Source organism: Rhinopithecus roxellana, chromosome 8 (genome assembly GCF_007565055.1).
Source record: "Rhinopithecus roxellana isolate Shanxi Qingling chromosome 8, ASM756505v1, whole genome shotgun sequence".
Lineage (NCBI taxonomy): Eukaryota > Metazoa > Chordata > Mammalia > Primates > Cercopithecidae > Rhinopithecus > Rhinopithecus roxellana.
Genome location: NC_044556.1, coordinates 82,329,336 through 82,356,495, shown reverse-complemented (window position 1 = coordinate 82,356,495; position 27,160 = coordinate 82,329,336). Strand labels below are relative to the sequence as shown.

Here is a 27,160-nt window from a genome sequence, read left to right as displayed (position 1 = left end):
AGCTAATGTTGAGACCTGCAAAGTGGGTGAAATATTTGAAATCATATCAAATAATATTATATATCTTTATAAACTTGATATGTTGACTGTAGCTAATGTAAAAAAACTATATATATACAATTTAGAAAATCTAAGCACCAAATTCATTATGCACTAGTACTTCCCAGGTATAAACAATGTTCCCTTATACCAAAAGTTGTCCTCGAAGTGTTGTTCACATTCCTGCATTGGCAAAAATTGCTAAGAATTTTATCAAACTGTGAAATGTAACTCCACAGATAAGAAAAAAAGACTCTATATGATAAATCCCCATTTTTCATTTAATATATGTCAGTTTTCCAAGTTGATGACCCAGAAAATTTAAAACTCAGAAGAAAAATTCCATCAGTTTACAATGTGTGATAATATTGAGAAAAGCTATACAAAATTTGAAAATCAAAAGAATGAAGTCATATCGAGAGTATGGCACGCACTTTTAAAGTCATACCAGGGAATTACTTAAGAATCTCTACGTGTGTTTGCATTTATTTTTCAGTTAGAGGTCAAACATTTATATGTTTCATCTTCAATTGTGGACTTACATCTGGTAGAAAAATTAATTCCAAAGATTTTTTAATATTGCCATAGAGCAAATTAACTATTTAACACTGCAGTCTTATTTTAGCATTTTTTCCTTCAAAATAGGTATAGACAAATTCTCAATATAATTTTGTCCGATCTTTACAATATTAAGTATTTTGTTAAGAAGTAATGAATTAAATTAAGATCTGTGGCATGGGTTTATTTATTTAAGAATCATATTTTAAACTACTTGAAAATTATGTTTTGATTATAAAACGTTCATGTTAAATAAACTTCAGTTTCTAAACTTTCCAAGTCACCTTCCTTGTTGCCTGATCCTAGGCAAACTATTTCATTCATAAATCTCACTTTCCTAATCAAAATAAAGAAACTAATAAAATATAATTTTATTCTAATCAACAGTAACATATTTCTTTGAAGTACACATGGATATTCTCCAGGATAGATGATATTTTAGGCCACTAAACAAGTTTTAATAAATGTTAAAGGATTAAAATCGTACAGTGATTCTTTCCTGATCACAATGGAATGAAAATGAAAAACAATAGTAGAAGTGGGAAATCCACAAATATGTGTAAATTAAGCAACACACTTTTTCTTCAGTGACACGTTCTTGCTTTAATACTTGTTGTCTTTTTCTGCTTTTGAAACAAGCTCTCAATTACAAAATACCAAACTACACTCAAAAGAGGGTGTAGAAAAAGCCGGCCATTGGCACAGCATGGAGAAGCCCACAAGTAAGCACAGATAGCAGCAGCAGGTGGCAAGAGGTGGGAGATGACTGAAGCAGTGGTTACCAATGTTCACAGGAAGCTAAAAGTATCCAACAGGTTGTACTCTAATGTTGGCACAGGTTAGACAGGTTAGACTAGTTACTACCTTGCTGGGTTGCCTCAGTATGTTTGGGTTCAGATTCTACACAGCAATACAGTTTCTTCCAGTTAAGAATTCTTGGCTTGCACTGATCACAGCATGATTGGAAGGTAGTGGACCAGTCTTGTTAGTTTTTCAAAATGCCATCCTAGACTTGATGAATGTATTGAGACTTCAGGAGCTCTGCACTTCAGTGACAGCATATAATGGGGGTTTCCTGGGTGGATACGCAGCTCAGCCAAAATCCAAATGCCATTAGTGAGCTTCAGGGATTTGTACAGCATGTCCTGCCCTTCCACATTCCTCTTGGCAATGGTATAAACATTATTGTTTTGCAACTTGCTAGAAACAGTGTCAGCATTTAAATGACATTCCTTAATCTAAAACTGAAGTTCATTTCATTGGGAATATCCTTTCCTGCTGCAAGGAAGACCTGGTGCTCCATTTTGCTATCTTCTAAAAAGCACACTGAGTGGGGTGAGGTGGCTAAAGTAGAAGACATCAATATTGTTTTTCACAGCCACCAGCAGGTTATTCAGAGTTTCCATCTTCATGACTGCACCCAAGGTGTTGAGAGGCAGGGAGACATCAATGTTCTGGTTTGACATCAGTGGTGTATGGGTGGCCATTCTTGTTAAACTAGGTTGCAAAATCTGTCATATGCTGCAGAGCTGTATTGGTGAAGTTCATTTCCATAAAGATGTGCCCTTGGTGGTGAGTCAATGTTCCTGAAATCTCTAAGCCTTTATCCTTTAATGCAGGTAGCCAGAAAAAGCCTTAGGAGCCACATACCCACCAGGTGCCATGCCTGTCCCTGTGGAGACTTCACACAGGTCATTCACCTGTTGACCGCAACAGGTGTAGGTGAAGAAGCAAAGGTTGCAGACATCCATGATAGGATGAAGGATTGTCCCACCAGACTATCTAGTCCTCCTCCCAAGAGATCTACTGCTCCCATCTGCATGGAGGACACCTGTGGCACATTGACTGAGGTCAAGTTTTAAAAGATGCCCTAGAAGATCACCTTAGGAGGCGATTACCTGAGGTTGTTTCGGGTTAGTTGCAGTGGTGGTACCAACAGGGCTGTCACCCGAATCAGTGCTCCCATGATGAAATGGCAACTGTTTACAATGGATTCCATGACTTCCTTCCACAAAAATATTTGGAGACTTATGATACACAGAGGCCAAAGAACCAATGTGGCACATGAGCTCTCCAGTAGAGTTAGGTTAATAAGGTCTGTCTCCTCAGAGATCAGTGACTTCTCAGACAAGACTACTTGTTTAGCTGTGACTTGGTTGGTTGAGATAACACACCAATAAATATAGCCCATGTCTTGAAGGTCCGGATTATCAGAATTCTGTACAGCACTCTCTTAAACAACAAGTGGATCAAAAAAGAAATCATGAGGGAAATTATAAAATATCTTGAAACTGATAAAAATTATAGCATAACAGACCAAAGCTTACAGGATGCAGCAAACACAGTGTTATGAGAAAAATTTATAGCTGTAAATAAATGTTTATATTAAAAAGGAAAAAGATAGCACATCAATAAGCCTAAAATTACACTTTAGCAAATTAGAAATAGAAAAACAAACTAAATACAAAACTAGCTCTAAAAAGGAAATAATAAAAATTAGAGCAAAGATAAGCAAAATCAATAATAGAAAAACAATAGACATAACAAAGGCAAGAGTTGGTTCTTTGGAAAGTTCAACAAAATCGATAAACTTTTAGCTAGATGGACTAAGTAAAAGAGAAGATTCAAAAAAGTAACATCAGAAATGAAAGAGAGGACATTACTACTATTTCTAAAGGTATGAAAATATTACAAGAGAGTACTAAGATAAATTGCACTCCAAAAAATTTAATAGCTTAGATGAAATAGACATGTTCCTGGAAAAAAAAAAAACCTACCAAGACTGAATCATGAAAAAGTAGAATGTCTGAATAGACCTATAACAAATAAGGAGATTAAATCAATAATCAACAACCTCCCAACAAAGTAAAGCCTAAGACTAGATAGCTTAATGGGTAAATTTTCTCAAACATTTAAAGAATAATTAACACCCATTCTCCTTAAACTCTTCTGAAAATGTAAAGGAGAACACTTTCAAGCCCAGTCTGACTAAAGTATTAAACTGATACCAAAACCTAACCAAGAAAATACAGAAAAATAAATCTATAGACCAATATCATGATAAATGAATTACTCACCAAAAACATATTATCAAATTGAATTCAATAGCTCATGTAAAATATTATACACCATTACCAGTGGAATATATTCCTGGAATGTAAGAATGGTTTAATATATAAAAATCAATCAATGTAATACATTAACAGAGTGAAGGGGAAACTAAACCACAAATTGATATAAAAAAAATCAACAACGTGATAAGTTCAACACTATTCCATGACCAATCAACCAACTATGAATAGAAAGAAATTATTTCAAAATAATAAAGTCCATGTATGAAAAACCCAGCTAACCTCATACACAATGGTGAAAAACTGGAAGCATTACCATTAAGATTAAAAAGAAGACAAGAATACTCACTTTTTGTCATTTCTATTCAACAAAGTACTGGAAGTCCTAGCCATGACAATTAGGCAAGAAAAAGAAATAAAAGGAATTCAAATTGAAAAGCAATAAGTAAAATTATCTCTGTTCACAAACAGCATAATTTTATAAGAAGAAAACCCTAAATGTTTCACAGATACACTTTTAGAAATAATAAATTCAACAAAGTTGTGGGATACAAATTTAACACAAAAAATAGTTGCATTTTTATACACTAACAATGAACAATATAAAATAAAAACTTTTTCACTTAGTATTGAAAGGAATAAAATAAAATTCATAGGAATAAATTAAACCAAGGTAGTGAAAGACTTGTACACTTAAAGTATAAAACATTGTTGAAAGATATTTTTAAAGACATTAATAAATTAAGGCATACTGATTTCATAGACTACAAAGCATAATATTGTTAAGATGTCACTAGCCCAGAGATATCTACAAATTCAATGCAATCTCTATCAAAATACCAATGATGACTTTTTTCCAGAAATTGAAAAATCTATCCTAAAATTTGCATATAAACTCAAGGAATTCTGAACGGCCAAAACAATCTTGGAAAAGATGAATTAAAATACTTATCTTCTACATTCTGATTTTAAAACATATTACAAAGCTATGGCAATCAAAACAGTGTGGCACTGGCACAAAGATAGACATATGATTAATAAAATAGAGTAGGGAATCCATAAATAAACCTTCATATATATTTTCAAATGACCTTCAGCCAGATTTCCCAGACCATTTCAGTAGAAAAGGAAGCCTTTTAAACTAACTTTGTCAGAAAAATTGGAAATCCACATGAAAAAGAATAAAGTTGGAACCTTAACCCATGCTACATTAAAAATTAATGCAAAATAGATCAAGGACCTAAACAGAAGCCCCAAAACTATAAAATTCTTAAAAAGAAAACATAGGAAAAAGCTTTATGATGTTTGACTTGGCAATATTTTCTTGGCCATGACAACAAAGGCACAGGCAAAATAAGTAGGCAAATTAGACATCAAAAATATTTTTTTCTTTATGCAAAGAAAGACACTATCAACAGAGTAAAAGGGCAGCATGCAGAATTAGAGAAAAAATACTTGCGAATAACTTATCTGATAAAGTGTTAATATTCAGAATATATGGAGAATTTCTAAAACTCAACAACAAAGAACACAAACAATCCAATTTTAAAATAGACAAAGTAAATAAATAAATGTTCCTCCAAAGGAGATGTACAAATAGTAAGTACACGCATATATTCTCAACATCATTAATAATTAGGGAAATGCAAGTTAAAACCACAATGAAATACCATTTCTCACCCATTAGGGTGGCTACTATGAAAGAAACAGGAAATAACAAGCATTGATAGAGATGTGTAGACACTGGAACCCTTGTGCTTTGTTGGTAGGAATGTAAAATGGTATAGCCACTGTAGGCAACAGTATAGCATTTCCTCAAAAAGTTAAACATAGAATCATTCTGTGATCTACCAATTCCACTTTGATTACATACCTCCAACAATTGAAAGCAGGGACATGAAGTGATATCTATACAACTATTTTTATAGCAGCATTATTTGCAATAGGCAAAAGGTAGAAGACAGTCAATGGATAAACAAAATATAATTATATACATACAATGAAATACTATTTAGCCTTAACAAAAAATGATATTCTGGCACATGCTAAAACATGAATGGATCTTAAGGACATTATGCTGAGTGAAATAAGCCATTGACTAAAGGACAAATACGAGGATTACACTTAGATATCTAGAGAAGTCACATTCATTGAGGTAGAAAGTAAAATGCTTGTTTCTCAGGACTTCTGGGAGGGGGAAATAGGAAGTTATTATTTAATGGACACAGAGTTTCAGTTTCACAAAATAAATAAAAATTCTGTGGATGCATGGTGGTGATGGTAGCACAACAATACAAACACACTTAATTCCACTTATCTGTATACTTTAAAAGGGCTAACATGGTAAGTTTTATGTTATGTATATTTTACCATAAATTAAAAATAAATATTGAAGAAAATAAAACTATAAAAGTTGGATAGAATAAATATATCTGTGTTCCTCCTACAATATCATCCTTAATCTAGCCTTTGAGGAATATAGTGCTAGTGAGAACTCCACAAACTGAATACATGGTTCTTGAAAGACTCCCACAGAAGCAAATTAACAAATTTGCCCTTGTGACTCCTTCAGTTACTAAATCTTCTTGAAGTATTCCTTTTTGTTTAGTGGGAGTATAATTTTTTTCTATAAGCATGAACATATGTTCTTCACTCTACCTTCACCCTAGCATTTCCTAGCATAGAAATTCAGAAACATAACATCCATGCTATTCTCGTGTTGAAGATCCAATATTTGCAACAGGCAGCCCTGTACATATGATCTTTTTCCTTACAGTGTCTGCAGACTCAATTTCCTGAACTTCTCTCTGCATTGCTTCAAGTGGAAAAAGCTTTTTCTAGGTCGCTATGAACTGAATTGTTTCCCTCCAGAATTCAAATTTTGAAGCCATAACCTCAAATAGGAATATAATAAATAAATAAATAGTATAATAAATAGTATAGAATGAAATAGTAAAAATAGTATTTGAAGATAGAGCCTATAAAGACATGATAAAGGTTAAATGAGATAATAAATTGTGGCTCTAATCCAATAGGGCTGGTGCCCTTTATAAGAAGAGACACCACAGCAGTCTCTTTTCCAGCACCCAAACAAGAGGTCATGAGAGCACACAATGATATCATGACCATCTACAAGCCAGGAAGGAAACCCTCACTAGAAACTAAATGCTGTTGAACTGTGATCAGTGAAAATATATCTCTGGTGTTTCAGACACCCAATCGATTGCATTTTGTTATGGCTGCCTGAGCAGACTAGGACATAGGCTCTTCTGGCCTGATGTTCTTCTTTTTCTCATATTACCACAAATGAAAATCAGATTCAAAAGATTTTTAAATTGGAAGTATCTTTCACGGAGTTCCCGAAGCCCAAGTGCACAGAGCTTTAGGGAAAAACAGAGATCCTCAATCATGCTCTGTTTTTTTTTTTTGTTTTGTTTTGTTTTTTTGGTTTTTATTGAGATGGAGTCTCCTCTATTGCCCAGGCTGGAGTGCAGTGGCACGATCTCTGCTCACTACAACCTCCGCCTCCCAGGTTCAAGTGATTCTCATGTCGCAGCCTCCCAAGTAGCTGGGATTTTACAGATGTGCACCACCACTCCTGGCTAATTTTTGAATTTTTAGTAGAGACGGGATTTCACTATGTTGGCCAGTCTGGTCTCAAACTCTCGACCTCATGTGATCCACACATCTCAGCCTCCCAAAGTGCTGGGATTATAGGTGTGAGCCACCACACCTAGCCTCTATCATTCATTTTTGCCTAAAAGTTCTATGTTAGATTTCTGTGTTTTCCCCGAGTTTCTCCTAAGGCACTATCAAAGACTCTTTTAAAATTGATTACATACTTCTTTGAGGCTGTGATAATTTTCCCCAGTAATAGTTTTTGCTTATGAATTATGTCCTATAATACCTGCATTCCATGATCTTCTAACAAAGATTCTTAGAATTTTTATAAGAAGATTTAGACACACCAAGCAGTTTAGGCAGAGACTTGAAAACACACATATGCAAACATACATACATTCACACACCTTTGAGTTCGTGATGATTGCATTCAATTTTTATCTCTTCACATTAGCTTAGGAAATCTTTCCATGTAGTTAGTTCACCACATGAAATCTATTTTTTGGTAAATTTTATCACTCACCCCCCCATAATTGAATCTACATCTCAGAAGTCTTCATGTATATAGTTTTCTAATATTCACAGGAGCCATCTAGTCAAGACAGAAGGTGGCAAGTCAGGTTGTAAATACCTGGTAGTCAATAAATCACCAAGGGCTGGTCTTCTCCATTAGGTTGTTCCGTTTTGCTTTTTAAATTTACTGTTAACAACATAGAGCAGACAAACAAGAGGATTTGATTGAAACAGTGTGGTTGTGGCTCTTCAAAAAGCTTTTAAACAAAACGCAACAATTTCCAAGTTAGTTATTAGACAAATCATCCCTCCAAATTTGCCAGAAAAGGTAATTATTTGCTCTTAAAACTGAGATCTTAACACAGGCTACCAAAGATTCCAAAGCCTGTACTCTAAAGCCATGTTCTGCCTATTTGGAAAAGAGAATTCCTGGCCTATAAAGGACTCTATACCTTTTAAGTTGCTGCTTATAATCTATTCAGGCTGTACCAGTCAAACTGGGATCCTTGCTCAATGTAATTTCTCCTTTTTGTGTGAGTCTGTATGTTTAGTCCAAATTCGTTAAGTGTACAGTCGTCAGCTTTAGGCCTTCTAGGCAAGGTTGTTGTTAGAAGTGAATGTGTCCGTAATCCTTTCTATTCAGGTACCATCACCTGCCATGCTTGATTCTTAAAGAATTTATGGAAAAGGAACACTCCAAGCAAATATGTACTCTTTATTCTTGTAAGAGCTCCTTCCAAAAATCCTTAAGTGGTTACCTATTCTTATTAAGGGGACTGGAAATGGTGTAAACTCAATAATGCCTGGCCTCTTGCAGCCTAGAAGTTAGTTTGCCTTAAGCAATTGACCCCAAAGGCAGCACTTTTTTTTTTTTTTACCATGATCCTCACTCTTATCTGCAAAGGGCCTTAGTAACCACCACTAACTTACACTTACTATTCCAGTTCTGCGAAGATAAGAATAATGAATCTTTCATAATAAAAGAATGTTGGCCACTTGCATTCAGTATCTGAAAGTTTCATCCCCTGACATTGTTACCTAGAAAAGTTTTAGACTACAGTGCCATATGGAGAATGCATTGAAAACATTGGCCTAAGGACTTTTCTTAAACCTATAAACCCAAACTTCTAGACCAGGGCTATTTTAATGTTGTCTGTATTGCATTTGTTTGTTAGTGAGAATGGGAGAGAGAAGCCAACCATACTAGAAGCTAAGTTACAAAGTATTTTTGACAATGTATTGATGTCATGATAAATATTAATAAATATTAGTCATTAGTGCTTATTTTATTTTATTTTCACCCAGCATGTAATTTTGTTCCTAGAATATAGTAGGCTCTAAGTAAAACTGTGTGGAGTGAATGAATAAATTCCTAACCAGGTATAAAATATCTGCTAATTCATGGCTAATAAACTGTTAAATAACTTAGCCTATATGAACTTCTACTGGAATTATCTTTCAAAAATATTTATTCAGTGCTTATAGTAGAGTAAAATGAATGAGTGAATGAATGAATAATAATAACATAAAATAGTATATAACAATATATTTAAATATATTAAAAGATATCATTTTTAAATCCCTACCTTTACTGGGTTTATAGCCTGGTGTTAGAGGTAAGCATTAAGCAAATTAATAAGTAAATATCTAATAAAATGATATCAACTAGTGACAAGAAATTTTATGAAGAAAAATAAAGTAGAATGAGGGGACAGAGAATGTGTTCGTGCCATTCTTCATAAAATAGAGGAGGGACAATGGGGCAAATACTTAAGGGAAGGAACCACAGGCATAGCGGGAAAAAACAACGCAAGTAGTTTTAACATCGTACTAAACAAGTATAATCCATACATATATCTTATTCAAGAAACCTTATTTAATATATCTGTGGTCTCTTGGAGAAAATGTTAGTTAAAGACATTTTAAGATAAATTTTAAAAATCAGTACAAACTTTCTCATTGCTGGTAAATATTAACTATATAGCATACATATGCAGTAAAGAGTTCCAAACCCTAAAATCTTAACGTGCTTTTAGCATGGTTGCACCACTTACTGAGCATGTCATTATAATATACAGCTTAAGCAAGTGTTTGGAGTCAGAAAGCATGAGCTCAAATCCAAGTTCTGTCTCTTCTCGTAATTCAGTGCATGTATCTCAATTTGGATTCAGTTTTCTTGCCTGTAAAGCGAGGAAAATGATCTCTACCTCTAACTTCAATGTTTTATATTCATTAATTCATTCACTCATTTGTTTAGTCATTCAACACATAGTCGATAATTGTTTACAGTATGGCAAGCATCATCTGACCATGTGGATACAGGGCTGCTGTCCTAGACTTTGTGAAGAGATCATCAGGAAATTATTAAACAAAGAAATTTGTAATGTGTCAGGTGGTAATAAATATTAAAAAGAAAAACAGAACAAGAGAAGAGAAAGTGCTTGGGACATTCTACTATTCACAATGATGTCGTAAGGAAAATTTGTCTTACAGCATGAGAGAAATTTAAAGGTAATGAGAGACCCACCCTTGTGGAATCATCTAGGGAAAAATGATCCAGATACAAGAATATAAGTTCAAAGGCCCTATGATTGATCATGCAAAGAGACAGGTGTGGCTATAGCGGAATGTGTGAGGGGCCAAGTGATAGAGCAAGGAGGCAGGTAGATAAACTGGAGGCATGATTTAAAGACATGTAAACCATGATGAGCATTTTAAATGTAATTCTGAGAGGGATCAGAAACGGTTAGAAAAGTGTATAAGATGTGGGAGAAGGCCGGGCACGGTGGCTCAAGCCTTAATCCCAGCACTTTGGGAGGCCGAGACGGGCGGATCACGAGGTCAGGAGATCAAGACCATCCTGGCTAACACGGTGAAACCTCGTCTCTACTAAAAAAAAAAACACACAAATAACTAGCCGGGCGAGGTGGCGGGCGCCTGTAGTCCCAGCTACTCGGGAGGCTGAGGCAGGAGAATGGCGTAAACCCAGGAGGCGGAGCTTGCAGTGAGCTGAGATCCGGCCACTGCACTCCAGCCTGGGCGACAGAGTGAGACTCCGTCTCAAAAAAAAAAAAAAAAAAAAAAAAAAAGATGTGGGAGAAGAATGAACCATACAATGGCAAGGTTAGAAGCAAGGGGATTAGCTGGAGGTTGTCCTTGAATCCAGATTACAGTGATTTCAACAATTTGGGGTCAGAGAAGGTGATAAGAAGTGGTCAGACTATGGGTACATTTCAAAAGTAGATTTAGGGCTGGGTGTGGAACTTGTGCCTGTAAACTCAGCACTTTGGGAGCCAAGGTGGGAGGATGGCTTGAGCCGAGGAGTTCAAAATCAGCCTGGGCAACATAGTGAGACTCTGTCTCTATAAAAATTTGGAAAACTGTAGCCAGGTATGGTAGTGTGCACCTGTAGTCCTAGTTACTCAGGAGACTGAGGTGGGAGGATCACTTGAGTCCAGGAGGTCAAAGCTGCAATGAGCCATGGTTGTGTCACTGCACTCCAGCCTGGGTGATAGGGCAAGGCCCGGTTTCAAAAATATATGTGTATACATGGTAGAATTTGTTGATGAATTGGATGCAGTTTGTGAGAGAAAGAGAGCAGTGAAGAATGACTCCAAGGCATATAGTCTGTTATAGGCTGAATTAATTGCTGAATTAATGGCAAAAGGGATTTAGGAGTTGAAATTAAGTTAAAGATCTTGAAATGGGGAGATTATTTTAGATTTTCATGGCAGGCTCAATGTAACCAGAAAAATTATTTTAAGGATGACTCAGGAATCATCAGAGAGGAAGAGGGCTATGTGATCACAGAAACAAAGGGAGAAAATGCTGTGTAATGTATGGTAAGGAGCCAGGAATAAAAACAGCCTCTAGGTACTGGAAAAGGCAAGAGAATGAATTATACCTTTGAGCCATTAGTACAAACCAGCCCTGACAACATCTTGATTTTAGCCTAATAAAACTTGCTTGAGACTTTTGGTTTCCAGAACTGCAAGAGAATACATTTGTGTTGCTTTAAGCTATAAAAATTGTCCTAACTTGACACAACAGCAATAGGAAACAAATGCAGGGTTTAAGTAACTGAAAGGATAGAGAAGAATGGAGGAAGACAGGAAGAAGCAGATTTAGGACTGTACATGAAAATCAAGGAATTTGGATTTGAATATGACTATTTGAGATAACTTTAAAATATCAAGGTGGAAAAGTCAAATAGATTGGTGGATACATAAATCTATAATACAGAAGAAGGTTCCTAGCTGGATAAATAAATTTAGAAGTAAGCAGCATATGTGTTTGGTATGTAATTCATGAGTCTCAGAAGAATAGTCTAGGCTGTAAGTATAGTTGGAGAAAAGAAAGAAAAATGCTAAAACCAGCAGTTCTTCAAAGTTTAAAGACAGAAAACTCAAGGTAATTCAGGAAAGCAGTGGTCAGCGAAGTAAGGAGAAAACTAAAAGCTAGTGTTTTGAAGGACAGATAGAGAAAGTATTTTAAGAAAAAGTGAGGATTAGTTGTGTCAAATGCTGCTGATAGAATAGAGCAGACTGAAAATGCACCATTAAATTTAGCAGCTTGTGTTCATTTATAACTTTGATGACAGCATAAACTATAACCTTAATAAGACCTGCTTTGGTGGAAGGAGGGGGAAAAGTCAAATGATCTCTGGAAAAAAATAAGTGAAGAGAAAACGGAGACCCTGGTCAGAGTACAGCATCCTTGAGCTTCAAGAAGGAAGGCACTCCAGTTTGCAAGTCAAGGAAGGCACATTAGATAAGAATATAAGTAGTCCACATATTGCTGTGAAGATTAATGAGCTAAAACCAAAGGTCCACATATCTGCACAAAATAGTTACTCAATTCAATGTGGGTATTATTATTAACATAAACATTATTCCCAGAATCTGATAAATTGTGTTAGTAGGATGTCCACTTTACAATCAAAGAAATTAACTTTTAGCTAAATTAGCTGAATTTCCCAGGTGTATTACTCCACCTCACTTTCCAGAATACCTTACAATATGAGGAAAGTTGCATAATGAAAAAAATTCTGGTCATGAAAGACAGAGAACTTGGATTTGAAAAACTTTTCTGTTATGAAATATTTATTAATATTGTGGTTTTAAAAACTTCAATTCTTCATGTTCATAATAGAACGAATGATACCTTCCTTACGCAAGGTTGCTGACAGGATTCAATACAATTGTTCAGATTAAAAATTTTTATAAACTGCCCGACATTTTGAAAAGGGTATCACAAAACTGAGACAAATCTTTTCTCTGTTGGAGAAATATTCTTAGAGTAAAGAAATCTGAAAAACTGACTTTCATTGAAGACTGAATGCTGGCAGACAGATGAAGAAAGCGACTCAAACATAGGAGAAAGCATAAAAGAAATTATTTGACACACTAAGGAAAACTGTATTTATGTTTGAGCACCAAACGTGAAAGTCAAAAACAATAAAGAAAGGCATAAAATGCCAGACCCAGGTCGTCGATTTGACTGTTTGAGAAACTCAGAAATGGTGAGGGAGTGGGGAGATGCAGCAGTTGTCATGAAGGTGTCATCCTGGAAGTTTAGTTAATGATAGATTGAAAATGAATGGAGGCCAGTGGTTCATACATTAGACTCACAGGTAAAAAAAAAAAAAAAAAAAAAAAAAAAAAAAACCAGGGCCCATGTGAGATGGAAATAAATTCCAGTAGGATGGGGTAAACTACAGAGATTTAGTCGGTTGTCAATCAAGGTGACAATTTCTTAAATTCTCATCAGAAAATACTACTTTTACTTTCGTAATTAGACTCTTTCCTTTAGTGATCTCACTTACTATAGACCTTTCCTCCAAGCAAAAACAAGAAGAGTATAGATGTAAAGTAGCCCTTCTGCTCATTTGACTTCTGGTAAATGTTTTTTGTAAAAATAAGATAATTGGAAATAATTAAATAAATACAAACGAAGTAAGTGTACACAGAATCACACATACACACACAAAATGCTGGGACCCAGGCAATCAGAGCTCGGAGAAATACAGATTAAGCTCAGGCAATGGAGAAGAGGAAATCGATTGGACCAGGCTAAGACATTTCTTTAGTTTAAGGTATAAATGGAATGCAGTAAAATTTCAGGAAACAAAACAGAAGAATTAGTAGTTTCTAGGGTTTTCTTTATTATTCACTTTTATTTATGTAAAACTTAGATCAGATACTTAGTCATATGCATTCCAAACTAAAACCATTAGACCTGTATGTTTCCTGATAAAGTTTGCATCATTGCTCTAATCATTCTCCAAGTTATTATCGCTCATATTCTAAAGACTCTGTACTTCATTTTTCTCCACAGTGATGAGTACACAAAAGTTACTAACATGAGGAAAAAAAGGCTAACCTTTAAGGGCATTTTAAAAATAGGTGTTGAGAATATTTTGTTAGTAATTTAAATAATTCTCAATATACAGAATAAAAAGAGATACATCAGCTTTGTTTCCTTCCAAAACATTAATAATGTGCATAGGAAGGCAATGCTGTCATTCTAAAACTCTAAATTAAACTGTCTGTTAATGGAACCCACCACAAGGCAATTGTGAGAGTCAAATGATAAGATCTACGTACAAGATAAGCATAGTAGTTGTTCTATAATAAGGACTCAATAAAAGTAGAATATGTATTACTATCAAGATATATTATTTTCTTAAAACAGATGTATCTTTACTGCAGAAATAATAATTACTTTGTTCCTAGACATGCTTCATTAATATGAAAGCAAAATTTGATGCTTCAGTGTATCATTGATTTTCTTAAATCTAGTGTTCTTTTATTTCCCTCATTAATACAAAGGAAAGCTTCATGTATATCCATCTTTGCTATTGGATCTTTAAAAGCTATAATGCTTACATTGTGCAAATAGTATATTTCATAAGACTGAGAGTATTGTATGGATTAATAAAGTGTATATAATTCATTAATAGATTTTGTTTTAAATTATGGAACTCCAGGATGCATAATAATTTTTAAAAGGAGCTTAAACTGTTCTGATGGCTTAAGTTAAGTATTTCTTTTCTGAATTATATTAACCTGTCTATAGTAATTATACTAAGTTTATTTTAGAATTTTTAAAAAATGCATTAACTATCTCAAATGTGTTTTCTGGTGTATTATCAATAAAGAAAGTTTTTTCTCCTCGCAATTGTCATCAGAGGAGTATCTATTCTTCTCAATAGAAAAAAGCATAAAGCAAGTAAACATTTTTAAAACAAATTTCAGGACAACTTGAGAAGTGTTTACTCAGAAAAAAAAAAAATGGGTAATGCATTAGATTAAAAATGAGTCTGTAGCATCCTTGCCTATAGGCATTTCCATCTTATCAGTTTGGTTTGGCAAAATCCCACAGTTTTACTTGATGCTGGTTGTGGACTCAAATCAGGGCAGGTTAGAAAAGCAAGTAGAAATTCAGTGGGAAGATTTAGAAGCGAGAAAGCCAGAGAAGAACTGAAATAATAAATTTTTTCAAATACAATTGGCTGGCAGCTAAAATAAAAATGTATGAGAAACCCCAGAGAGCTCAGTGAAAATTGAAAGCCTGGGGAGAATATGAACTTGCTGAACCTTTGCATATAATCCTCAGCTCACATATAGCTGGGGTGGTAGGGGTAGAAAACTTACGGTATTACTTTAAGGTGCTTGAGCACATCCTTTGCTAGAATCACTAAGTAATGTCGAACTATGCAGACATAGGGGAGATTCCAAGGGAATCAGAAAAAAAAAAAAAAAAAAAAAAAAAAAAACAGAGCAGATACATGAGAGGCTGTGATATGGCTTCGATGTGTGTCTCCGCTCAAATCTCATGTCAAGTTGTAATCCCCAATGTTAGAGGTGGGGCCTGGTGGAAGGTGATTGGATTATGGGAGAGGATTTCCCTTTTGGTGCAGTTCTCATGGCAGCTAGTGAGTTACACGAGATCTAGTTGTTTAGCAATGTGTATTATCTGCCACCTCACCCTCTTCCCCCTGCTTGGGCATGTAAGAGGAGCCTGCTTCCCCTTCACCTTTCATTATAACTGAAAGTTTCCTGAGGCCTCCCAGGCCATGCCTTCTGTACAGCCTATAGAACTGTGAGCCAATTAAACCTCTTTTCTTTGTAAGTTATCCAGTCTCAGGTAGTTAGTTATAGCAGTATGAATATGGACTAATAAATGCTGCATAACATAATGGAGACCTATTTCACAATTTGAGTGCAGATAATTGACTACTAAAATAAACAAAACAGCCTTCAGGAGAACAAAAGAGTGACCAAAATTGATATATATCTGTCACGTATAATTATTAACCAAATTGCCATTTATGAACTAAACAAAGAAATAGGAAAGGGAACAATAACCAAGAAAAAAGAAAAACAGCCAGTAGAAATTGGCTTCAGGTGGATCTAGACGTTAGAGTAGATATATTTTATAATTTATAAAGCTAGAGATAATGTACATATTCAAAGAAATGAAGAAATCCATGTTCAAATAATCAAAGAAAAATATGCACCAAATAAATCAATAAGAAATCTCAATGGAGGTTGTAAATTATAAAATAAAATTGTAAATTGTAAAAAAAGATTGTAAATTGTAAAAAAAAGAAATGAGTGTAAATTAGAGGACTCAAAAATGTAATAGCTAAAATTAAAATCTCTGCTGTTTAATAAGCGACTTGAAATAAATCAAGAATTTGTAAGCCTAAAGATAAAACAACATAAATTTTAAAATTCAAAAAATGGAGAGAAAAAAATGAAAAAAAAAATAAAAAAACAGATATTTTGTGGTATGTGGAACAAAAGGAAGCATTTCAACATAAGTGAATTGGAGTTCTAGGAAATGAATAAAAACATAAGGGATCTGAAAAATATCTGTAGTGACAGTGATTCCAAATGCTCAAAATTTGATGAGAAAAATTAACTTACAGATCTAACAACTTCAATGAACCCCAAACAGTAGAAACAGAGAGAGTATCATACCTGAATATATCAAACAGCTGAAAGCTAAAAACAAAGAAAATTATTGAAAGTATACATCAAATAAACCAAATGATACAAGTAATGGCTGACTTCTCACTAGAAAAAATGGAGGAAAAAAAGACATTGAAATAACATATTTGAAATGCTGAAGGAAAAAAAAACTCTACCAATTTTGAATTTTCATATTCAGTGAAATTAGGTTTTAGAAATGTATTTGAAATAAAGGTTTTTCCAAATAATAAGAAAGAATTCAAGACTAACACAAGTTCACTGCAGGAAATACTAAAGGAGGGACATCAGGTTGAAAGAAAGTGTTATCAATGTATAGTCAAATCCATAGGGAGGAATGAAAAGCACTAGAAATGTTAATATAATAAATATAAATAAATAATTTATATTTACATATAAATAATTTATATTTATATATAAATATATATTTAAATGAATATATATAAAGTAAATATTGATGTAATACTCTTCACTTAATTTTTATAAAGGGCATATAATAGAATAGGTGATTGCAAAAGTAATTGCCAGTTTTACATTGTTGGAATTTGCCATTTGATATTGGAATACATTCTTAAATAAACATGCTTATGTTATACATTGTTTTAATAAGAATTTCTCACTTTATGTTTCTTTGTTTGTTTGCTTGTTTTTACTAATGATTTATCACCTGCTGTCTATTTTATGTTTATTTTAGACTATGGAAATGATGTTAGACAAAAAGCATATTCCAGCAATTTTTCTTATTTGAATTCAAAATGGTTCATAAGACAGTGGAGACAACTCACAACACAGTTTGGTGCAGGAACTGCTAACGAACGTATAGTGCATGGTGGTTCAAGTTTTGCAAAAGAGACAAGAACCTTAAAGATAAGAAATGTAGTGACTGGCCATTAGAAGTTGACAATGACCAATTGACAGCAATCATCCAAGCTGATCTTCCTACAACTACATGAGAAGTTGCCGAATAATTCAAGGTCTACCATTCTATGGTGGTTCTGCATTAGAAGCAAATTGGAAAATATAAAAGTTCAATTAAGTGGGTCCCTCAAGAGTTGAGCAACATTTTTTTAAAATATGTAGTTTTGAAGTATCCTCTTCTCTTATTCTAAGCAAGAACAATAAACCATTTCTTGATCGGATTGTGACGTGTGATGATAAGTGGATTTCATATGACAACTAGTGATGACCAGCTCAGTAACTGGACTGATAAGCAGGTCCAAATCACTTCCCAAAGTTAAAGTTGTGCCATTAAAAGGTAATGGTCACTCTTTGGTGGTCTGCTGCCAGTAATATCCAATACAGCTTTCTGAATCCTGGTGAAACCATTACATCTGAGAAGTATGCTCAACAGTCGATGAGATGCACGAAAAACTGCAGTGCCTACAGCTGACATTGCTCAACAGAAAGGGTACAGTTCTTCTCCACCACAACACTTCACCTGCACATCAGACAACCAATGCTTCAAGAGTTGAACAGATTGGGCTACAACGTTTTGCCTCATCCATCATATTCACCTGACTTCTTGCCAACCGACTACCACTTCTTCAAGCATCTTGACAACTTTTTGCAGGAAAAATGCTTTCACAACTAGCAGGATACATAAAGATCTCTTAAGAGTTCATAAATTCCCAAAGCATGAATTTCGATTCTATAGGCATAAACAAACTTATTTATCACTGTTGAATATGCGTTGATTGTAATGAATCAAATTTTGATTAATAAAGATTTATTTGAGCCCTAGTTATAATGATTTAATATTCATGTTCCAAAACCACAGTTACTTTTGCACCAACCTATATTATGTAAAGATTATAGAGATTCCCATTCAAGGTGGTAGACCAGAAGCAACTAGTGAGCTCAGCTCTCACAGAGAGGAAGCAAGATGATGAGCAAACACTAGCTCTTCTAGTGGACCATCTAAGCCCACGTTGGGATTCAGCAAGGAAGCAACAGAATCCATGGAGAACAGAGAAATGCAAAGCTAGGCAGCTGCCCACCCAGGACCAGTACAGATCCAAGAGAAGCTCCCTAACATGGGGAAAGGGAGAGTGAGAGCCCCCAAAAGACCCACACTTCTGCCATGGACCTTTGCAGTCCTGGCCATCAGAAAGCCACCCACACCTCTTCCCACCCAGGCTTCCAGACAGACACAGAATACCACTTGATTCTGCAGATGCACCGCTCAAGCCCATAAAGAGGTCCATTAGCCTTGAATTCCTGAACACCTTAGTGCCACCTGCCTTATCCCCACCAATAAGAGAGGACAGGCTCTTTGCAGGCCCCTAGGGTAGATGCTGCATCGCTGGTGCTGAGAAGTGAACAGACTACAGACCTCGTCCCCACTTCTCCTTGCCAGCCAAGGGCCACAGGCTTGGGCCCCAGGGCAGATGTTCCATCCAGGAGATAATTGGCAGGCCCTTCTCCAGAGGTAACTGACAGGCTAGGGAGAGAAAAAAGGGACTGACAGCTTTCACAGGCCACAGCCTGCCACAGCATACCAAAGCCACAGTATGGAGAGGTAGCCAGATTGCTTACTACAGGACTCCCCCTCCTCTGCTACTCCCTGCCTAACAGGGCTTGTTGCCTTCTGGCATCCTAGCTCCCTCACCCTTCCCCCACATGAGCATTTCAGCTGTGGCTCAGAACCTTCTTAAAACCCTACACCCACAGGCCTGTGGTCTTCATTTGGATTCACACCACTGAGGCGTTCTGCCTACCTGTGCCTGAGAGTTTGGCCAGTGACTTGGGGACCAGGCCATCTCCCTCCATCACAGCCAGCACCTGAACCCTGGGCTGACCAAACCCCCATCCAGCCTTATAAGGATTCATATAGGCTGCCCAATGGGCCATCTAGGGGCTGAGGAATTGGGAAACTACTTATCCCATTTCAACTCTGCTGGCACCTGACCACTTTCAGCGCCTCAGGGTCTGAGGTTAGGCCAACTTAACAAGCTGCCACCACCACAAGCAACACACACTCACAGGAATCCAAAGGTGGACCCCTCCTGCTTTACATAAAGCTGCAGTGCTACCATATCAGAGAACAGGCAAACCATAATGCTATCTGTATCAGGCTGAATGATGAAGTTCTTTTCCAAAACCACTCCTGCAGAGAGTTACAAAATAGGCATTTCCCAAGACTCTCAACCACATCGTGATCTGGAGCTACACTACAGTGTGCATCTCAACTAGGAGTCACAAGCTCTGGAACAGGGTTCTGATAGAGTAACCGTCCATGTTCCTGATTACTAGGATGAGGAGCCACTGCAACCCAGCAGATACTTCAGTGCATTTCACCACAAGCTCTTCCCAGTCACCCTCGTTAGGGCAGGTGCCTGCATCGCCATAGGGGTGTTCGTAGCCAAGCCAGGAATTTTAGCTCTGTCCAGCTGTGTCCCCTAACCCTTTGAAAGAGAAAGTTTAGGACACCTAGCACTCCACTATCCCACCCATCACCTGAAGCAACAGAGAATACCTCACAGTAAACAAAGATCAGGTACATACCATCTGCTTGTACCACAGCTGGTTTTTACTTGTAGGCACTATTTACTGGGCTATAGGTAGAACTCCACAGCCCAATGTAAAATCTGCTGTCAGACGTGTTAGGCTATAAAAGCAAAGCAAAAAGACTCTAATCAAAATACTCTACAGTCATACACCCTAGGTGGGGAGAAGAAGGGGATTTTTTTACAAACATAATAATATAAAAAAAAGAAGAAAATTATTTCTTACACACAAAATGAGAAACGCCAACATCTCTAGATGAAAAGGAACCAGTGCAAGAATTCTGGCACTGTGAAAAATCTGAATGTTGTGATACCACCAAAGGATAACATAAATTCTGCAGAAAGAGTCCCTAACCAAAATGGAAACTCAGAAATGACAGATAAAGAATTTGAAGCATGGATTGCAAGGAAGCTAGTGAGATTCAAGACAAGGTTAAAAGTCAACACAAAGAAACTTCTAAAGCAATCCAGAAAATGAAGGAAGTGATTTCTCAAAAAGAAATCTATCAGAGCTTCTGGAATTGAAAAACTCAAGAAATTTTGAAGCACAATTGAAACTTTTATCAATAGGTTAGACCAAACAAAAGAAAAAAATTTAGAGCTTGAAGGCTGTTTTTGTTGTTGTTGTTTTGTTTTGTTTTTTTGTTTGTTTGTTTGTTTGTTTTTTAACTAACAGAATCGGGATAAAAAGAGAAAAAAAAGAAATTTTTAAATTAACAATGTATTTGAGAAATGAGATTAAATAAAATGACTAAACCTATGAATTATTGGCATTCTTGAGAGAGAAGGGAAAAAAAGTAAAAAACAACTCAAAACATATTGGAGGGAATTATTATTTTTTTAATTCCCTAATTTTGCTGGAAAGGTAGATATCTAGATACCAGAAATCCAGAGAACACCTGTAAGATATTATACAAAATTCACATCACCAAGATATATCATCAACAGGTACAAGGTACAATGTACAAGGTACAAGGTAAATGCTGAAGGAAAAAAATTTTAAAGCAGTTAGAAAAAAAGATCACATAACTTAAAAAGGAAACCCAATCAAACTAACAACAGATTTCTCAGCAGAAACCTTATAGATCAGAAGAGATTGGGGAACTATTTTTAGCATTCTGAAAGAAAAGAAATTCCAATAGAGAATTTTGTATTCTGCCAACTAAGCTTCATAAGTGAGGGAGAAATAAAATCATTTTTTAGATAAACAATCACTAATGAAATTAATTATTACTACAGAAGCCTCACAAGAGATCCTTAATGCAGTTCTAAGCATGAAAACAAAAGAATCGTACCTGTTACCACAAAAACACACTTAAACACACCATAGACCCTATAAAGCAACTACACAATATAAACAACTAAGAAACAGCCTAACAACTCCACAGTAGGATCAAAACCTCACATATCAATATTAACTTTGAATGTAAATAGTATAATGTGCCCCACGTAAAGGGCTCAGAGTGGCAAGTTAAATTTTTTTAAAAGACGGATTTGTCTGTTGTCTTCAAGAGACCCATTTCACATGTAATGTACGTTCACAGGCTCAAAGTAAAGAGTTGGAGAAAGATCTATCACACAAACAAAAAACAAAAAAGGACAAGGGTCTCTATTCTTATACCAGATAAAGCGAACTTCGGGACAGCAACAATCAAAAAGGACAAAGACAGGGCATTACATAGTGATCAAGGGTTCAATTCAGGAATAAGACTTTACTATTCGAAATATATACACACTCAACATTGGAGCACCCAGATTCGTAAAACAAATACTTTTAGACCCATGAGCAGACTTAGACCACCACACAATTATAGTGGGGAACTTTGACACTCAACGGGCAGTGTTAGGTAATTCAGGCAGAAAACCAGCAATGAAAATCTTGACTTAAATTCTACACTTGAAAAATTGGACCTATAGACATTTACAGAATACTCCACCTGTCAACTACAGAATATACATTCTTCTAATCTTCACACAGAACATACTCTAAGACCACATGCTCAGTCATAAAGCAAGTCTCAATAAATTAAAAAATGAAATTATATCTACCATACTGTCAGACTACTATGAAAGAAAAAGGAAAATCAATCCCAATAAGATCTCTCAAACTCACACAATAACATAGAAATTAAGAAAAACTTCTAAATAACTTTTGGGTAAGCAAAAAAAATCAGGTAGAAATAAAAAAAGAATTTGTAACAAATGAAAACAGGGACACAAGCATCAACATTTCTAGGATTCAGTAAAAGCAGCATTAATAGGAAAGTTTATAGTGCTAAATACAAGTTAGAAATATCTCAAATTAACAATCTAATATCACACCTAGAGGAATTAGAAAAACAACAAACTAACCCCAAAGCTGGCAGGTGAAAAGAAATACTAAAGTAAGAGCAGAACTGAATGAGATTGAGATCCAAAAATCCACACAAAAAGATTAATGAAACCAAAAGTTGCTTCTTTGAAAGAATATACAAGATTGATAGACCAGCTAGCAAGATTAACAAAGAAAAAAAAGAGAGAGGGTCCAACTAAACAAAATCAGAGATGACAAAGGTAGTATTACAATCAATCACACAGAAATACAATCTCCAAGTACTATAACAAACAACTCTCTATATACAAACTAGAAAATCTAGAGGATATAAACAAATTCATAAAAACAAAATCTCTCAAGATTAAATCAGGAAGACATTGAAACTCTGCACACACCAATGTTGAATTTCAAAATTTAATTGCTATTTTTTTTAAAAAAAAAAAAAGAACTACCAACTAAGTAGCCCCAGAGCAAATAGATTCACAGTCAAATTCTACCAGAATTTTACCACAAAGAAGAGCTGGTACCAATTCTACTAAAATTATTCCAAAGAAAATAGGAGAAATAACTCCTTCCCAACGCATTCTATGATGCCAACATTACTATAGTAAAAAATCTGGCAAAGCCACAACCATAAAAGGAAACTACAGGCCAGCATCCTTGATGAATATAGACACAAAAATCTTTAACAAACTAATAGCAAACCAAATCCAGCAGCACATCTAAATGTTAATTCACCATGATCAAGTAGGCATTATTCCTGGAATGAAAGTTTGGTTCAACAAATGCAAGTCAATAAATGTGATTCATCACATAAATAAAATTAAAAACAGAAAGTATATAACCATCTCAATATGTACAGAAAAGGGTTTTGATAAAATCCAATATTGCTTCATGATAAAAACCCCTCACCAGACTAGGCATTGAAGGAACACAACGAACAATAAGAGCCATCTGTGATAAACACATAGCCAACATCATACTGAAAAGGGAAAAGCTTGGGGCATTTGCCTTAAGAACAGGCTTAAGACAAGGTTGTTCCACACAGTACTGGAAGTCCTACCCAGAGCAATCAGGCAAGAGAAAGAAATAAAAATCATCTAAATAGGAAAAGAAAAGGTCAAATTATCTCTCTTCACAGAGATATGATTCTACACCTAGAAAATTCTAAAGACTGAGGTAAAAGGCTCCTAGAACAGATAAATGAGTTCAGTAAAATTTTAGGACACAAAATCAATGTATAAAAATCAGTAGCACTTATACCTACAATAATATTTAAGCTGAGAGCCAAATCAATAATGCAATCCCATTTATAAATGCCACAAACAAAAATAAAAAGGAATATATCTAACCAAAAAAGGTGAAAGATCTCTATAATGAGAATTTAAAAACACTGCTAACAGAAATCAAGGATGAAAATAAACAAATGGAAAAATATTCCATGCTCATGGATAGGAAAACTCAATATTATTATAATGATCATACTGCCCAAAGCAATCTATAGATTTAATGTTATCCCTATCAAATTATCAAAGTTATTTTTCACAGATGTAGAATAAACTGCTCTAAAATTCATATGGACCAACAAAGAGCCTGAATAGTCAAAGTACTCCTAAGCAAAAAGAACAAAGCGAGATGCATCACATTATCAAACTTCAAACTATATTCTAAGGTTACTGTAACCTCTGAAGCATGATACTGGTACAAAAACAGACACACAGACTAAGAGGACACAGAAATAAACCTTAACACCTGCAACCATCTGATATTTGACAAAGTCAACAAAAATAAGCAATGAGGAAAGGACACATTATTCAATAAATGACACTGGGATAACTGGTTAGCCATATGCAGAAGATTGAAACTGGACTCCTACTTTTCACCATATACAAACATCAATTCAATATGGATTAAAGATTTAAATATGATAGTTAAAACCATAAAAATCCTGGATGAAAACTTAGAAAATGCCCTTCTTGACATTAGCCTTAGCCCAAAAGTTTATGGCTAAGTTCTCAAAAGTAATTGCAACAAAAACAAAAATTTGAAGTGGAATCTAATTAAAATAAAGAAATTCTGAACATTAAAATAAATTATTAGGAATATATAAACAACCTGTAGAATGAGAGAAAATATTCTCAAACCATGCACAAGATAAAGGTCTAGTTCCAGAATTTATATGGAACTGAAACAATTCAACAAGCAAAAACAACCCCATTTAAAAGTGGGCAAAGAACATGCACAGACATTTCTCAAAAGAAGACAAACATTAGTGGCCAAAAAAGGTGAAAAACTTCTCAATATCACTAATCCTCAGAGAAATGCAAATCAAAACCTCAATAAGATACCATCTCACTCCAGTAAGTATGGCTATTGCTTTTTGAGTTTTTGTTTGTTTGCTTTGTTTTGAGATGGAGTCTCACTCTGTCACCAGGGATGGAATGCAGTGACATGATCTTGGCTCACTACAGCCTCCACCTCCTGCATTCAAGCAATTCTCCCACCTTAGCCTCCCAAGTAGCTGGGATTACAAGTGTGCACCACCATGCCCAGCTAATTTTATATTTTTAGTCGACATGGGCTTTCACCATGTTGACCAGACTGGTCTAGAACTTCTGGCCTCAAGTGATCTTCCTGTCTTGGCCTCCCAAAGTAGAATGGCTATTCTTAAAAAGTCAAAAAATAATAGATGACAAGGTTGTGGAGATAAGGGAATACTTATACACTGTTGGTAGAAATGTGAATTAGTTCAGTCACTGTGGAAACCAGTTTGAAGATTTCTAAGAACATAAAACAGAGCTACCATTCAACTCGTTCATCCCATTACTGGATTTATATCCAAAGGAAAATTAATCATTCTACCCAAAAGATGCATGTACTATTACATTTATGTCACCACTAGTCACAATAGCAAGGACATGGAATCAATCTAGGTGCCTATCCACAGTAGAATGAATAAAGAAAACGTGGTTCATATACACTGTGGAACACTATGCAGCCATAAAAAAGAATGAAATCATGGTCTCCTGCAACAACATGGATACCACTGGAGGGCATTTTCCTAAGCAAATTAACGTGGAAACAAAAACCAAATACCACATGTTCTCACATATAAGTGGGAGCTAAGCATTGGGTATACATGGACATAAAGAAAATACTCGATGTGGACTACTCAAGGAGAGAGTAGGAGAGGGGCAAAGGGCTATAAATTTAGGTATTATGGTGATTTCCTGGGTGATAGGATAATTTGTGCCCCAAACCTTAGTGTCATGAGATATACCCATGTAACAAATCTGCACATGTACCCCCGACTCTAAAATTAAATTTGAAAGTATAAAAAATTATAACATCCATCATTGGATTTGTAACACATACATATATAATAGTTATGGCAGTAATAGCATAAAGAAGTGGGATCTGGTGCAATATTTCTATGTATTTTTCTAAAAGCAAGTTAGTACACAGTGTATGATAAGTCAAAGATGCATATTTTAATTTCTAAATGAAACACTTTAATCAGTGTGAAGAAATTGGTATTAATTTTGCAAAGAAATTGATTGTGGTAATAGTTACATGACATTTGTCAAAACTCACTTTTTAAAGGTAGATTTTATTGCATGTAAATTATATCAGTGAAGCTGATTTTAAAAATGAAAAATGAGCTTTCCCAGACCTTTTCTACAAAAAAAGGAGGTCTTATTTGAATACAAACGATCTTAGGAACAACTCAAAATTGCCTAAAACTGGGAAGATGTAGGAAGCTGTGATAGTTAAACAAACTCAGAATAGAAAAAAGACAATGTTTTCCCTCCATACTAAACTGTACACCAATAAACAGCATATTGAGGAGAGAACATTTTTTAAAATAATGATTGAAATATGAGAATTTCAAATAAAGTAGGCAAATGAAATACAGATTTAATTTTAATCAAATAGCAGAATGTCATAGAACATTTCTTTCTTATTGAATATACAATTTGTGTGAAATATGGCAAAAGTTTGTCAAAGGCATCAAGGAGAGTGACAATGTTAATGCTTTGATCTCTGCAATGACACTAACGATTCTAATCTGAAAGTATAGCTTTCATATATCAATCTTAATTTAGCAGCGGTATCAACTAAATAATTTAGTAAACACAATGCTTTTTAATTCAAGATTTACCAAAAGCAGTACCCATGGTTTTCTTAAGGAAAATCATCAAATGGTAAAAATAACAGGCTCCTGCCATGAGTGCATCTTTCCTCAGTTCAGCAGATATACATAGCACAGGCTTTTTTTTTTAAGAAGTATTTTATTGTTTTTCCACTTTTCATCAGGGTTCTGTTGCCATGGCAATAAAGTAGGCTATCTTGTTGGCTTTCACCTTTACTGTCTTGCTTCATACGGTTCTGTCTGCTCAGAGCAAACATGGTGGGTACCGCACACATACAAATGTCTGATTTTGTATTTCCTTCTTGAGAGTGCTTGGCAGCTCTTCTCCAGAGACGGCTGAAACAGCAGTTCACAAAGTGGCATTCATCCTTCTCTCTAATGGCCTCCAT

The 27,160-nt window shown here is 35.2% G+C and overlaps 1 pseudogene; it reads right to left on the bottom strand.

Moving 5' to 3' along the window:
• Positions 1–1,582: 1,582 nt before the first annotated feature.
• Positions 1,583–27,160, bottom strand: LOC104669571 (annotated as a pseudogene).